This window comes from Notolepis coatsorum (genome assembly GCF_963971535.1).
Source record: "Notolepis coatsorum genome assembly, chromosome: 15".
Classification (NCBI taxonomy): Eukaryota; Metazoa; Chordata; class Actinopteri; order Aulopiformes; family Paralepididae; genus Notolepis; species Notolepis coatsorum.
The window spans coordinates 105,705,929-105,718,868 of NC_140179.1; the positions used below are offsets into that span (position 1 = coordinate 105,705,929).

Consider the following 12,940-nt stretch of genomic DNA (forward strand, 5'->3'; position numbering starts at 1 on the left):
CATTGTATACCAATCAATGGGATACATTGCATGTTGACCTGCAGTCTTTCAAATGTATATAAATAATCATTAAAACAGATGTGTAACAAATAAGAAATGCAAATTCCACAGAAGGCATTCAATTATTATTATTTTCAATCATTTCACAATAATTGCATAATTGTGTTTGAATATCTGAGTAATTAAAGTAATTATACTTTTGTCCAAAATAGCTGGTTCAGATATGGTTAAGCAGCTGCCCTGTGATCAGATGAATCCATATTATTTATTTTTCCGACATCAAATGCGTAATTTCTTATCGTACAAATATTGTCATATTTATTTTAATTATGATCAAGTAATGAATTCCAATTCACAGCAGCCAATACTCAATCAATAAGCGTGATCGATATTTGGAATGGCGATCAGGAATTGGAATGATCTTTTTGGAGAACATCTGATCTGAGGTAAGGAATCTATTTTACCAGTCTTGGGATAATCAGAGTTGTATTCGCTGAGATCTCAGCGTTTGCCCTATGTGTGATGTGTCTGTGATCGCTGATGAGGAAATAAGATAATCGATTTTTCAGCTTGCGTCTCTAGCGTGCATACGTACACATATATTATCGATAATCTAGCGTTTATTTGAAAACAATTCATGAATAGGCCGAAAAATGACAACGTTTTAGTGTATTCTAGAATATTCCAGTAAATGTCTTTTATCATGGAACATTTATATTTTCCTTGAAAACGAGGGCTTTTCAAAATGCTATAAAACAAAAATGAACCGATAAAAAAACAATCCGCTTTGACAATGTTGACTGGAAAACGAGTCATTGATAAGCGACGGGCAGATTAGACACATAGCCATAATTTAAAACATAGATTAGGCGTTTTTAACGCTAACATTGAAGTGGGTGGCGGCATTCAAGGAGGTTCCGGGGCACCGAGCTCCGGCACGGAAAGTGTTAAGAGAACAATAAGAAAAGCCACCGCCACATTCATCAAGCCGTTCTTAAAGTCCAAATCTGTTCTTACCCAGGTTTTTTTGAATGGTGAATCCCACTCATTCTAAACTGGATGCGCGTTGTCGCGCAAGTAATTTGCATACAGAGACACGCCTCGCGGGCTCATTATTATACGAGAGCCGTGGGTCTGCATTGTATATGAGCGGATCCCCCGGCCGTATTCCCAACCTTTCTTCCCCAGAGCCCCACGATTCCTTGGAGACATGAATGATATGATAAAGGCTACTGGTCCATCAGCGAGGAGATAGCCCACAGCGGATAGCCATTTGAGAATAGGCTATTATTTATGGGCAAACGAGGGCCTATAGCCTATACATATTATTTAATGTTTTCATAAGCGTAAAGATACAAGGACAACAGTTAGATTAACAATCAAGTTTGTTTACTGTATGCAGGCTTCGCAGGGCTCCTGTGTCTGTGCCATGTGTTATATACACAAGTTACTGTTCCATAATAGGCTATGCTATTATATATAATTTATATAGGCTACCTAATACCAACATCAAAATAGATTGTATGCCTCTACAAATGATATTATACCAGGTAGCCAATCGAACTTTAAAAGAACGAAACGAAAAAAGGCATTCATATTCCAGCATAAGCATTGTTATTATGACACAAACGCCAAACAGGTTAACGGTCTTTATTAGTATTTTGCGCTGCCCAGTGCCCAGGCAACAATGGTCTTTAGGGAGTCGTTGATATCCAACATCACCGTGTACAAGTCCGTCAGCCTGTCGCATATTTCTCCCATAACACGCGTTGTGTCTTCTTGGTTCGACAGTGCGTTAAATTAGTTGGTTTTAGACCTCTGTGAACAATCTCGCTCGTGAAGTTTCTCAGAGTTCGCTCGGCTTGGTCCATTTTTCCACATCCCATGGGTGTGTTTCATTACCATATATGGATAATCATGCACGAGCATAGACGGTAAGAACAATGGTATTTATGCACGGTTGATAAATCCCGATTTTTCTGTGCGTAGAGACATTCTAAATTCCTTGTGTAGGAACGTAAATAGAACACTTTCTACGCATTATTGATAAATAAGGGCCCAGGTTCATAATTCCAAGCCGCCGTCACTTTGCAGAAGAGTGTTTACAAGCCAAGTATGATGAGATCGCCTTACTCCTTCATACTCTGATAGACAATGATGCACGGCACATAAGTTTCACCACGGACATATGTAGAGCCATATGAAATCCGTTTTATTTTTTTCCAAATTCCATTTTATTTTTTTCCAAATTCCGTTTTTTCCGTTTTAATATTTCAGAATTCTGTATTTTGCTTTGTACGCTCATTTTACCATCAGAAATAGTGTCTAATAAGTGGGAATGAATAAATGTCCACAATTTAATAAGATATAACAGTCCATTTAATAGGGCTGTCTTAAATACTTTGAAGCTTCGAAGCTTCGTTCGATGGGCATGGGATTCGAATATGAAAATCAAATTTGATTATTAAAAAAAAAAAAAAAATTATATATATTTTTGCAAAATCAACTCTGCCTCTCTTTGTTAACTACAACAAGCAATGCTGTTTGTTATTTAAGATGAGGTCGGACTCGGCACTGACAGATTTGTGTTCATTGTGCTGCTTTTATAAAGCCTCAAATGACGGCTTACAATATTTCATGAAAGCAAAGTGTTTTGTTTGTCTAAGATTTTAAAAGGTTTAAACTTTACAGCACTGACAAAGTTGAACAAAGTGCTGTACAAGTCCCACAACATAAAAAAAAAGTAAAAAAAAAAAAAAAAAAAAAAAAAAATTATTTTTTATTTTATTTTTTTATAGTGGATTCCATTTTTATTGCTCAATTCCGCGATTCCGTCCGCGATTCCGTGATCGCGGATTCCATATGGCTCTACATATGGACCTGTGATGTTAACCCTGTCAGCATGCTAGGTCTGACGGCGCAGTGGCTGGACAAAGATTTCAAACTGTACAGAGTGGTGTTGCATTCTCACAAACTACCAGGTTCACACACTGCCGATATGATCCGTTTGGCTTTTGTAGCTAATGGAACATAACGAAATAGATGGTCCATGTTAGGGGTGTACGGTATAAATGGTATGAATTTGCGCCCTGCGTTAAGACAATAGTATCTAGCTGCAGCCCAGCAGGTAGACCATGCTGGGAGAACTAGTATCTAGCTGCAGCCCTGCAGAACATACTGGGAGAGAGATAGTGCTAGTGCTATTTCTTGATGTTTCCTTTTTTTAAGTAAGTAAAGAGGCCTATGTTCATATCGGTGAGCACAATTTGTAAGACAAATATACAGTAGTTTCATAATAAAAATATATATATATATATTACCAAAAAAAAATATAAAAAAAAAAAAATTTGCCACAAATATCGGTATCGGTATCGGCCGATTGTGTTAGTTGAACAATCGGTATCGGTATCTGTGGCAAATTTTCATATCGGTGCATCCCTAGTTGTGAAGCACTTTGAACTGCAACCTCTGTATGAAAAGTGCTATACAAATAAAGTTATTATTTATTATTATTATTATACACAGTCACACACATATCTTTCAATAAATGTTATGTTTATTTAATTTTTTATTTTTCTCCCATCCCAATGTTAGTTGTTATGCCAATTCCCAATCCCCTTCCTGGTTGCTGCGCACTCTACCCCCTACAGTCGGTCTGGGAGAGTGGAGGCTATCACATGCTTCCTCCGACACATGTGTAGCCAATCAACCGCTTCTTTTCACCTGGCAGCGCGGACTCTCACTGAGAGGGTGTAACGTGTGGAAGGATCACACTACCCCCCTTAGATCCTTTCCTCGCTGAGCAGGCGCCCCGACCGAACTGTAGGAGTCGCCGTTTACAACGACCAGGACCCACCCACCGGCTTTCCCACCCTCTAACACTCCCAATTGTGTTAGTACGACGGCTGGCCAAGCCGGAAGCAACGCAGAGAGCTGGGCTCGATAACAGTATCTCCTGCGTTGGTGGCGAGTGCCTTACCCACTGCGCCACCCAGCCACGCCAATGTTATGTTTATTAAAGAAATATGTTTATTTAACAAATTAACTAAAAAAGGTACACATCTATATATTAGTGCTGTCAATAGATTAAAAATAATTAACTAATTAATATCATGATTTTCTGTAATTAATCTAGATTATCTACTTAAGACGGAAGCTTGTAGGAGATATTTACTTGAGTAAAATCATGAAATTAATGTAAAATCAACACAAAGAAAGTATCAAATACTATTTTAATAGCTTTCTTTGAATACAGTTTCTCGCAAAAAAAAGAACAAGCAAATATACTGCTGAAAGTTCAGAACATTGAAGATTTTTCACTCCATAGATTAATCTAGATTATATTATTTGAATGCTTTAAATTATTTTAATTAATCTCAAGTTAAAGCATTAATTTTGCCCTAATATATTTAAATACAAAATAAATAAAGGTATTGTATTTTACAAAATAACAAGTATAAAACAAGGGTAAACAAACCACTCTAGCAGCAATTAACTATGCTGCTGATCAAAAAATAGGAAGGACTACTTAAAAAAGTGGAGAAGGACCTAGATAGATGGATGCAGCTACCTCTCTCGCTAATCGGACGTGTGAACTGCATTAAGATGAACGTCCTTCCTAAATGTCTCTACCTTTTTCAAACCTTATGCATCTATACATAAGAACTTTTTCAAGAAATTACAAAGGATAATATCTGCATTCATATGGAGGAGGAAGGTCCCTAGAAGTCAAATTAAAACCCTATATAATTCCCCCCAGTGTGGTGGACTGAAACTCCCGGACTTCCAACGTTACTACTGGGCTGCACAGACAAGGGCTCTGTGGATTTGGCAGAATGAGTCGACTAATTCCCCTGCCTGGAGACAAACAGAACAATGCCATACGATGGACATGCCGCTGGCCGGAATTCCTTTTATCCGGTCGTACCACACCCTGAAGAATAAAATAAAACCCATTTATTAAACACACGGCACGAACATGGTTTGAGATTCAGCCACATCTTGGTAGCTTTATTGCATTTCACAGGAATACGCCCTTCCACAACAGTCCAGCTTTACCAGAATCACTTAGGGATGGCATCACCAAGAAGTGGTACACTCAGGGAATTAAAACTTTTGGGGACCTATATGATAAATAATAACTTCATTTTATATAGCGCCTTTCAAGGGACCCAAGGTCACTTTACATAGGGGGGGGAATAACAAAGTAACAGACAGTGGACAGACACAACATATATATATATACATATATATGATAACATACTTATGTCCTTTGAACAGTTACGTGGCACCTTCCACCTTCTAATTTCTTCAAATATCTACAGGTCAGACACTTCATAGGTACAGGTCAGGGAGGAAACTCCACTCTTCCAAAACCCCTCCTCATAGATGATATTCTAAAAGGAGTTATTCACACTAGAGGCATCCTATCATTAACATATAATAGATTTCTGACCTTTACAGAAATAATACCCCTAAACGCCAAGAACAAATGGGAGCGGGACCTGGACTGTACCTTTGAAGAAGATGAATGGAAATCACTATATGAATCCGCACTATCTTTTTCATATAACACTAGACATAAACGTATGCAATTTAACATTCTCCATAGAACCTATTTTAAGCCGGAAAGACTTCACAGGATGAATGACACTATCTCTTAGGGGTGGGACGATACATCGATCCAGATCGATACATCGATGTAATTATCAACGATCGAATCGGATCGATGCAATGTAATCAGATCGATTCATATCGATACTCTTATTTTGAAAATCCTGTGGCGAGTCTCGTATCCGCCCAAGAACAACAGCAGTAGCTCCGTGTGTGTAGACGTTACAGCATAGCATTCTCCCTTTCTGTGTGTGTGTGTGCGCGCGTCTTTGGAAAGACCAGATGAGGTCAGGAGTTTGATGTTTAAATGTTATTTAAACATAAACAATATAATACATAATAAATGTAGGCCTATACATGATCATGCAACATCAACAAATTGTTGTAGGAACGGTTTGGGAGAGGGAGGTAGGGAGGGGTTTTAGGTTGTGAGTTTTGAGTTCCAAAAAATGGAGCTTAAAGTTTAAAGCTCAATATATCAAAAACGTGGCACTTTACAGTGAACAGGAGGTCTATTTGTATTAAAAACAATAGATTGATTTTCCTTTAAATGTCTGGAAGAGCTCAAAAATACAAATGTCAAATGATATTTGTTACCTTTTTTTTAGTTGATCTAAATGTTACTGATTGTGTTAAATGGGCATATGATATCATCTCATATCGATTGCAGGCACCTGAATCTAATCTAATCGTATTGTATCGTGAGAGACTGTGATATCGGCAAATATCGTATCGTTGTCCAAAGAATCGATATCGTATCGTATCATGATGAAACTGGTGATTCCCACCCCTACTATCTCTGACCTTTGCCCTAGGTGCTCAACTGAAACAGGTAGCCCGCTCCACATGTTCTGGGAATGTAACAAACTGAGACCTTACTGGGGCTCAATTTGGGAGATTCTCAAAGAGATCACAGGGTTTGAGATCCCATGTACACCTAAATTAGAATTATTAGGAGACATGTCTGACATCTCTCCTGATAAGAGAAGCAAGGTGCGGATCATTAAATTGGCCATGATTGCTGGGAACAAGTGTATTGCCATGCTGTGGAAAAGTGCTGAATCCCCCCCCCATGTCTATGTGGTTTAGTGAAATCTCTTCGTACATGGCATCAGAGAAAATAATGTTCAATCTTAAGAAAAAACCACATCTCTTTGATAAATGCTGGGCTGGGTTTAGGCAATACTTAGAAAAGATTACATAGTAGGTTGACGATGTAGGCTATTAATGATGCTCGCTTTTGTCTTTCTGATGGGTATATATTGCAATGAATGATACTGTAAATGTTATTATTTGCTCTTTGAAGAGAAAAGATGTACCGTTAGATATTTATTTGTTTGGTATAGAAGTATGGGCACCTGTTCAGACAGGTGTAACTGGGTTTACTAAATTCTCAAGTTGTGTATAAAAAAAATTGAATTTGTTGAGGTCCTAGTCTGGGGGAGGGTCTGGCCTTGAGGTTTTATTTTTGTTTATATTAATTTAAATTTCTTTCAGGGGGGGGGGGTTAATTTGTATCTATTTTTCTGTAATTCGGGGTGAAGGGGGGGGGCAGTTGGCAGCATTTATTTTTGTATTGATGTTGAATTGTTGAACTGATGCTGTAAAACTGATAAAAAAAGAAATACCAATAAACAGTGTTAAAAAATAAATAAAAAAAACACGACGACAGGCAGGAAAATAAGACGGGAATTAAATGTAAACCCAGTAGGTAAAATTCTCCCACCCCCTCCCTCTCTCGCTCTCTCTCTCTCTCTCTCTCTCTCTCTCTCTTCCCCCCCTCCCTCCCTCCCTCTACCAGTGCAGACTGTGTGGCACTGTCACTCAAAGTGCTTATGGGCGGAGCCAGGCCATAACAGCCTGATTTCTTGAGGCTGAAAAATTATGGTTTTGAGTACTTGATTAGAAATATAAAACAATGCATTTTTTTGAAAAAAAACTTACAAATGTCTTCAATAGACCAACAGGAATTGTGTAAAGTTGCCCAAATAGTGCTAGGAATAGCAATGCATAGCCCCTTTAAGCACTCCCAAGTAGCGACCACCCGCCTGGAAGAGTTAATGGTGGCCCTGAAAATAACAAAATCACGACTGCCAACAAAACGTGGCCACACGTTGGAACAGTACATTCTACATGCTCCAGAGTCTGGTGAAGCAGAAGCAAGCTATCGCAGCGTATGCTGTAGAATACAAGTTGCCAGCAACACTCAACGCCGACCAATGGACCCTGGTTGAAAACATCTTGACCATCCTCGATCCGTGTGAACGGCTGACTAGAAATATTAGCAAAGCTACAGCCACTACTGCAGACATGATCCCCTCCATCCAAGCCCTAACACGCCTGCTAAAACAAACCGTCCCAACAGACCACGGAGTGAAAACTACAAAGGAGACCCTGTTAAAAGCAGTCCAAAGGCGTTTTGGTGACATAGAGGAAAAGCCCATGTATTATCTCTCCACGATATTGGACCCGAGGTACAAGGACCGACACTTCAGCCGCGCATCAAAACGTCAACCTACAGAAATGCTGCGGGAACAGCTGCACAAAATCGAGACAGACACCCCCGGCCCCCAGTCAGACGAGCCAGCGGCAAAGAGGACCAGGGAAGACGAGAACAACAACAACTCGTTGGGAATGTTTGAGGCAATCATGGAAGAAAACACAGATGCTGCAACTGAACAACAGGAAAACAGCAGAGTGGATGCGGACGTAAGTGTATATTTTATTTTAATGTTTTATGAATACTGTATAACTTGTGTTATGGAACTGGTAGAACGTCATCATAATTAGATCCCGTTCTTCTGTGCTTTTGTTTTTACTGTTAGCTCCAGTCCTATCTGTTGGAGCCCACGCTGAGCCGTTGCCCGCTGGAATACTGGAGTAGCAGCCAGTCCCGTTACGAGTGCCTGGCCCAACTTGCTCGTACATTTCTGTCAGCGCCTTGCACTAGCGTTGACTCTGAGCGTTTGTTTCCTGCTGCTGGACACGTGATGACCGAGCAAAGGAACCGAGTCGCATGCGAGAAAGCAGAGATGCTAATCTTCATTAAAAAAAATCTACCACTGATCCGACCAGAATTATATAAATAAAAAAAAATAAAAAAACAGTAGATGAGTTACCAAAAAAATAACAATACAGGGTCAAATGTGAATATATCTGTCTCTCCCCCCCCACTCTCTCTCAGAAAAGAAATTAAAACTATTTAAAGTTTGAAACCTCAATGCTTTAGTAGTTTAGTGGAAAATTATTATAAGTGTTGTGAAGGATCAGATTAAACCGAATATATATATTTATTTATGGATATATATTTAATAGTATTTGTATATCGTTTGATATCCCTTGTATATTCCTTGTACATATACACTGAATATCCCTTTAGTCTACTAACAGCCCATAATAGTTTCATTCTACCATTGGACAAGAACCTGGCGCCAGCAGCCAAGCCCCTTGGTTCAAGTTCAATCGTGCCGACGAACATGTCGTTACAAGCCCGGTTCCGCGTAGGAATACGTCTGGCGAAATACGAATGGTACTATTTGTTCACAGCGCATATATATATGGCGCAAGTAAAGTAGAACTTTCTTTTAGTCCATTAGTCCTTTACCCTCCAACCTAGTAACAGACGTGAAGCCTCACCCACGACCCACGTGTGGTGCAGTATGGCCTACTTGGCCTCAGAATAGGCATTGAGACATCGTGTGGATTAATAGTTGAATTGTCATAGTTTGGCACTATACCGTCGAGTGGGACGTATTTCTATTAAATTAATAATAGTCTATTATGTATGGTGCATCGTTCGGTTAGAGTTATAAAGTGAGCAGTACCCCCCCATCGTTCCTGGCGTTATCTAGAGTCTTAACCAGGCTGGGCAGACCACGTGTGGTGCTTTCATCCGAGGAGTTCTGGGCCAGGACGAGTGGACCCGCACATTGGATTACTTTACCCGGACGACGGTGAGCCCTACACGGCTTGGATTATCTACTTGCTTTGGGTGCTTTGATTATGCCATGGATAACAGCCAACACTGCTGAGTGTTGGAACTACCCCCCCGAGAGGAGTCCAGGTGAGACGGCGCTCTACCCCGAGTGAGGTCGCCTCACGTCTCTTCGTTGTGGACCGGCAGCTACCGTCTACAAGAGGGCCCAGCTGTATTCATCTGTGGACCGAGGTTCTGTGGGCACCGTGTTCAGCACTCTGAATTCTCCCAAGAAATCGTTGGCCAGATGGGATATCGCCAGCGGCTCTCCTAACCCCCCCCCCCCCCCTACTGACTTACAACCAGCGGGACCCCCCTTTAGTGTATCCAGCTATAATCATTTAAGTACCATCGCTATAGTTCCCTAAAGAACCAGGTTGTATACTTGCTCCCTGCGTAACCAGAGATTGGACATTCAATGTTGATTTGCCTACGAATACTCATTTGCCTTACAAGTGCATTCAAATCATAAATGTCATTAAGTGAACGTTGTATATACCCTTTGCTATATAAAATATTCGATTTATACATTTGTGTGGACTTCGTTTCATCAGGTGGGAAAGTGTTCATCATATCTATATCATGTACTGTGTGGCCAGTAGTTAAAGTACATAAACGGTAGTGGTTTAATGATACCATACTTATCAATACAGTCAGGGAATTGTACCCCTCAGTTACAATAAGGCAAGCCATTAATCCTTTGTTCTGTAAAAATGACTGTTTGTTACTGTGTGGAACTTGTTTCAGTAGCTTATTTATTTGTTTTTGATACTGTGAGGAATGCACTTTTTCAGTTTGTATTCTTTGTGAATCGATAACAGTACCCAACGGTACTTTTCTTCGGTACTTTAGCCTCTAAAAATGTAATCTACCAACCTCAGTTGTAAAAAAAAATTCAAAACTTAATATTTAATAAATAAATAATGTATTATTATTACTTTATTATTATTTACATCTTACTGATGTAAAGCACTTTGAACTGCAATCCCCTGTATGAAAGGTGCTATACAAATAGTTATTTTGTTATTTTATTTAGAAGATATATATATATATACACAGTCACACATATCTTTAAATAAATATTATGTTTATTTAAAAAATATGTTTATTTAACAAACAAAAAAGTACACATCTATATATTTAAATACAAAATAAATAAAGGTATTGTATTTTACAAAATAACAAGTATAAAACAAGGGTAAACAAACCACTCTAGCAGCAATTAACTATTCTGCTGATAAAAAAATAGTCAAATACACATCTATATATTTAAATAACAAATAAAAGAAAGTATTTTACAACTGATTAAACAAACAAACAATCTAGCAGCAATGAACTACTCTGCTGCTGATTGAGTATTCTAGCAGTTCTTTTCGCTCCACCCCCGCTTTGGAGAAGACCCGCTCTGCGGTGTGTTTGGTCTTACATAACAGCCTGTGGCTTGTTTACCGACGTCACATCCGCTACTCTTCTGTCTACTCTTAGGCGGCGGTTACACCTTTCGTATCATCTTCGTATTGTTTTCATATGCGTATCGCCGCGACGTCGTGCGCCTCGAGTCACACTTTCGTTTTTTTTTCGTTTTTGTCACCCGAGCACACTGATGTAGTACACTGCCAAAGCAGTAGGTGGCAGTAGGTGGCAAACATGAAGGCAATTTCAACCAATCAGAACGAATGTGCCAATACACTTCCTGGAAGCTCCAGCAAAGAAAATGTCAATAAGGCAGGCGCCTATGCCGCGCCACCATCTTGCCTATTTACTCAATGCAGCAATTCTTTTTCAGCAAAGCCTAATAAAAGTGCAATAAACAAAACGGATACATTCACTGTGTTCTGCCTGTCATTTGTTGATGAAACAAAACTAACATCAACACAAGTGACCACCAAGAGCGTATAGTTTAGTCTAAAAAACGATCGGTAGCATTGTTAGCTGCATGCTAACGTCAATGGAGTATGCCATTATAACAATATAGCATTGTGGCTAGAAGCTAACGTTAGCTCACGCTACTTAGCCAGCACCAAAACTGATGATATCGCGAGCTATCAGTAGTTAGATAACATTAGAGACAACGCTGTGTGTATTAAACAAAGGTGAATAGATGACTGGGCCATTTTGTTTAATGCTTGTTAAGTTGAAAGAGGAGCTCTGAGCTAACAGGGTCTGAATCCTGATAGCTCACGTTAGCCAGCTGCTCATGCAATCGGTAATGCTAGCAGAATGAATGGATGTAAACTTTATTTAACATATTGCATATGGGTACAATACAATACGGCTCAATACAAACAATTGTTAAGGGAATGCAGACTGTTGTAGCTTGGACTGGGGTCCTTATAACAATAACTTGACAACACATGGTAGCTGAAGCTATTTGGGACACGGAGCTATGTCCCAAACACACACTGTTGTCACCGGAAGGGCACGCAGATGGTATCTACTGCGCATGGGCGTTTTCGCAACAACGGCTAGCGTGCTGACTACACGCTGTTGTCGATTCGTTTTTTTTGCGTATCTCCAAACGCAAACACAATTTTGCGTTTCAGCCGTATCCACAAAAAAACGCCAAAAAACGCATTTCTGTGTAATAGGGACATCAAACGTCGTCAAAAACGTATAAAAAACGCCAGGAATACACTAGTCTAACAATGGCCTTAGCCTACGGAGCTAACGTTATGTCCGACGATTAGCAAACGTTAGCTTAATAAAGTTACAAATATGTGAAACTATATGGAAGGAGTAAGCCGACCGCTAAAAAGAAAACCCACGAGCCAGAGCCAAAACCCAGCGCGAGCACATAATAAAATAAAGGAGTGGAAGTTTGGAGATAGTAGCAGAGAGCAAGAGCAGAGGTGGAAAACTGAGCTACACTTTCTAACAACCTGCCCACTGTACCAAGAAAGATATCAGAGACATAACAACCTGCCCACTGTACCAAGATATCAGAGACAAGTATAGTCCCCATGAATTGCAAACACCCAAAGAGAGTTTGAAAACATGTATTGTGCCGTTGACATTAACGTGCGGTTTCGTTTTGCGGTAAACAAAACGTGACGTCATGGGACTTTTTTTTCCCTTTCTCATAACCGAAAGTAGGCACCGTTGGATCTCACGTGAATCGATACTCGGTAGTACCGACGTGTTTCGGTAGGTACCTTTAAAAGTACCGAATTCGGTACCCATCCCTAGTAATCGATTACTCGCGCCTATTCCAAGTTGGCACCTTGCACGGTTCCCTCCGCCGTCGGTGTGTGAATGTGTGAGTGAATGGGTGAATGTGAGGCATAAGTTGTAAAGCACTTTGGATATAAAAGCTGTTATATCAATAGAGTCCATTTACCATTAGCTGCGCTG

The 12,940-nt window shown here is 39.8% G+C and overlaps 1 protein-coding gene and 1 long non-coding RNA gene across 2 annotated transcripts in view; one reads left to right on the forward strand and one right to left on the reverse strand.

Annotated features, from left to right (window-relative positions):
• The window catches only part of LOC311241788, a 587,847-nt gene that overhangs the window by 234,920 nt on the left and 339,987 nt on the right, over window positions 1-12,940 (forward strand). The gene's annotated exons all lie outside the window — the stretch shown is intronic.
• The window catches only part of LOC311241610 (uncharacterized protein), a gene marked incomplete at its 3' end in the record, with an annotated part of 33,007 nt that overhangs the window by 15,021 nt on the left and 5,046 nt on the right, over window positions 1-12,940 (reverse strand). The gene's annotated exons all lie outside the window — the stretch shown is intronic.